Source organism: Oncorhynchus clarkii, chromosome 16, assembly GCF_045791955.1.
Source record: "Oncorhynchus clarkii lewisi isolate Uvic-CL-2024 chromosome 16, UVic_Ocla_1.0, whole genome shotgun sequence".
In the NCBI taxonomy this organism is placed as follows: domain Eukaryota; kingdom Metazoa; phylum Chordata; class Actinopteri; order Salmoniformes; family Salmonidae; genus Oncorhynchus; species Oncorhynchus clarkii.
The window spans coordinates 64,573,679-64,577,825 of record NC_092162.1 but is presented as its reverse complement, the minus strand read 5'-3'; the positions used below and the strand labels follow the sequence as shown (position 1 = coordinate 64,577,825).

General features: G+C 43.1%; 1 protein-coding gene across 1 annotated transcript in view; it reads left to right on the top strand.

The window, feature by feature from the left end:
- Window positions 1-221: 221 nt before the first annotated feature.
- Window positions 222-4,147, top strand: part of LOC139368906 (biglycan b) — a 35,837-nt gene continuing 31,911 nt past the window's right edge. The window contains exon 1 of the mRNA XM_071108387.1: window positions 222-466. The gene's annotated coding sequence lies outside the window, so the exon portion shown is untranslated. The remainder of the gene's footprint in view (window positions 467-4,147) is intronic.

Genomic DNA, 4,147 nt, shown 5'->3' with positions numbered 1-4,147 from the left:
AGGTAGTTTATTCCCTCGCCTGCCTCGGGATCAAGGTGTGGGACTCCATCATTACATTTGCGCTCGATTTAAAGGAATGCGCACATGTTCTAAAATATATTTGCTGCTCACCTTTCCATTTGGTCAAATAGCAAACTCACTCTCCCTCGCTCTTTCTCCCTCCCTCTCTCTCTCTCTCGCACACACACTCTGTTACTTTTGAGCTCTACCCCCCCATCTTTTAGTCAATTCCTTGCTTCTGGAGCGAGTTGACTGTTCCGACACCGTTGGCACTCACGGGCTGGGTCACTATAATCGCTGTCTGATAGGGGCAAGGACAATAGGCTACATACATTCATAAATGTCATGACAATTATCAGTTTGACTTTTCTCTCAAGAAAAACCGACGCACTGACATCCTAAATAAGGAGAAAATCTCAGACCATCCAATTGAGTTGGAGATTATAGATTCATTTTTGAACTGAAGGTAAGATGACACGATTCTTGTAAAACCAATACTTTTCATTTGTTTATGAAAATAGGCTATTTTACTTGGGTGCAAAGAAATGTGGGTATTTTTTGTTGATGCTAGAACACTATTATGTAAAGGAAAGTTGAGTTGAGTAATCTATTTTCAACATTGCAGTCCGAATTGGGTAGATCATTCCTAATGCTCCGGATACATACAATTTTGTTCATTTTCCTGTGGTGTAACGTTTTAGTTTACACTACATACAACCTGCTGCGCCGTTCGTTCCGCGGCGTGCCTCCTGCATCACACACTCAAACGAATGCTCTGTCAGTTATGTTCAATAGATGGCGCCACGGAGCGGTGTAGAATTTATGAACGTTGTGTCTTTAGTATTATAGATAATTATAAGGACCTTGGGCGCTCACCCCGTTCACCCTCAAGTCCATTGGACTTAGATCGAAGTTTATTTTTTCCCCATTCCCCAGAGCGTTCTTTTTTTTAATCTCTCTCCTTTCGGCGCACTCTGATTGTGGTATTTATAAGTATTTATAGCTGGGATTTTTATGCCCTACCGGCATCATCATTTTGAGAGAATAATTGCAGTCAAACGTGCCAATCAAGTCAGCCCGCTATGGTGCTACCCTGTAACTCCGTCGACCTTTAAGAGACTGCCCTCTGTCTTTAACCCACTGTTGGAAATGTTTTTTGATGTTTTTTAGATGGTCTTCAGATGGATTTTGGATGATTTTGTGGGATGGCATTATAATTGTTGTTGTTTCATTGAATTATCTATGTGTGCTGGTGTCTGGCCTACATGTGCGTGCCCATGTACCAGTCTGTGTATGTGGCATTAGCAACAGGTGGTGATTTCTTGTCTGACCTCATTCTGTCTCACGTTGATGACATCATGTCCAGCTGTATGGTTTAATGCCACATGGCCTACCACATATAAGGGCCCCATTTATACCAACCCATTTAACTCTGAGTCACTGTGGATACAGGGACACATCTCAAAGGAGGAGTAAGGTCTACACCAATACCAATGGTTTGACACTATGTCATGTCAAATGAATTGACTGCCTCTCTGTATCTGTCGTCAGCCAGTCTGTCTGGTCTAGTCTGTCTGTCTGTGCCCTCTTTCACCTTCACCCGTGGGCCACATGGTTATACGATGGTGGTATATGAAGAGAGGTAGTGAATGCTGTTTAATCTAAGCCATAATTGGACTTGTGGTGTCTGGGGTTTTAGTGAGAGGAAGCCTAGCCTATTGGGTTTTATTGAAAAGGAAGCCTTGCCTATTGGGTTTTATTGAAAAGGAAGCTTAGCCTATAGGGTTTTATTGAAAAGGAAGCTTAGCCTAAAGGGTTTTATTGAAAAGGAAGCCTTGCCTATTGGGTTTTATTGAAAAGGAAGCTTAGCCTATAGGGTTTTATTGAAAAGGAAGCTTAGCCTATAGGGTTTTATTGAAAAGGAAGCTTAGCCTATAGGGTTTTATTGAAAAGGAAGCTTAGCCTATAGGGTTTTATTGAAAAGGAAGCTTAGCCTATAGGGTTTTCAGTAGGATAACTATACCCTTGCCTTGGTTACAACCATGGTTTTGAAGTCTGTCAATCAAGCCTGTTTTTCATGTGCCACTCTGATATAAATGTGTATTCAGGGTTTTCACAGGGTAGTCCTACAGTTCAGCCAAGATAAATGTTTACCAGGAGCCTATGTTCTGTTTCGTTCTGATTTCAGCTAGTTAGGCCTGTGATCTTCTCTACATAGCTCTGTGTTTGTATTGTGTAGTTAGGCCTGGTCTCGGCTGTGTTTAGCTGGTTGCCACATCCAAGCCTGGCGGCAGCAGAAAAGCTGCCAGAGAAATCCTTTTTTAGGGACACCAGTCACCAAATTACAGCTGCAGGCCTAGTTAACTCCACCCGAGCTCCCTGTCCCAGACCCGCCTAGTAGGTGCTAGCAGTCAGGGCTGGTTGTGTGTGTCTGTGTGTGTTAAAGGCTTCCCATCAGAAACATTTCAGAACAGTTTGTGCATATATTATGACAACATTTTCTGACGTTTTGTTTTTGTTGCGGCCTTCGGCAAGGGTTTTTTCGTCTGTTCGTGAACACTACATTTTTTCTTGAGGCAAGCCGAAGTTCGGAAGCCGAAGTCTGTGCCGCTTCGTCTGTGATTGGTCAACAGTAGGGATTCTTCAATTATGTGTTTGTTGTCATTCAACGATAGACGACTCATTTTCATGCACATTTTTTCACTTGAGAAATACTCCACCAAACATCCTAGTTAGATGTAAAATTGCGTGGCTAAGATTTTCTCAGCCAAAATGTCAAAATTAATGACAGATTTCTTGAGTTATATTAGATATATTCAGACTATTTTGAGGAAGTGTATAATGGCTACGGCATCTCAAGATGGACAAACAGTACTATTGACACTTTTTTCTCGTTTTTCAAGCGAAGGTCTTTTAAGGGTGTATGGGAACACAGTGGTGGTGGCATGGAAGGGGGACACAGCGTGAGGAAATGAGAGGAGTGGGGACCGGAAAGAGGAAAAAATAAGCGTTGAGAAAGAGAACAGAGGGCAATTTAAAAGTGCTGCCAAACAGCCCAAAGTTAACCCTGATTAAGCTTTTCATGCCAACTCAGCATGCTCTGTCTCACACCCTGCCTCCGCCATATGATATTAATAGGCTGTGAGTGTTGACGTGGCCAGAGCCAATGCACCATTATTCCACTTCCAGCAGTCAGCTGTTGGCAACCCCTCCTGCCCCACCTTGCCTTGCAGGACTGCCAGTACGATGAATGGAGGAGAGGTTGATTGGTTCATAATGTGCACGTTGAACTTCCTGACACAGTTATCTGACACAGTTATCTGCAGGGTAGCCTAGTGGTTAGAGTGTTGGACTAATAACCGAAAGGTTGCAAGTTCAAATCTCTGAGCTGACAAGGTACAAATCTGTCATTCTTCCCCTGAACAGGCAGTTAACCCACTGTTCCTAGGCCGTCATTGAAAATAAGAATGTTCTTAACTGACTTGCCTAGTTAAATAAAGGTAAAAAAAATAAAATCCTGGTATTGGAGACCTACAGGGTGTGCAGGTTGTTGTTACAGCTGAGCACTTACACACCTGATTCAATCAGTTAAGATGTTAGTTAAATCTCATTTGTGTGTCCATGTGTGTTTTTCTATACATGCCATTTGTTGTGGAGATCCAGCTATACTCTATGCCCTAATCTCAAATGAATTAGCAAGGCACTGTATCTTGTTGGGGAAATGTCTGACAAGCTTTGATTCTGGAGGGAATTTAACGAGGTCTCTCTTTAGCTTCAGTCAGCAGATGATGTGTGGAACTCCCTCTTTCTAGCCTCTCTGTAGTGGGGGTGCGTGTTGGTTTTATGTCGAGAGTGGTTGTCAGAGTGGTTGTCATGTGGGAATCTCACTGACTGGGAAGCCATTGTGGTGGATGGGAGCGTTGACATGCAACACTTGCTTGATGGATTGTTCATATAGGAAATGTAAAGATACGTGTAGACTGGGTTGTGTTTGGTGTGTGGGAAACTTAAACATCCAATGACCATGCTGGAGACATGCGATACTTAAAGCTATCACTGGCTTCCTTTTTGTCTCAGATGTTAGTCCTTGCCCTTTTCCCTCTCTATCGCTCCGGTCCTCTTCTCCCCCCCCTCTCCCCCCTCTCTC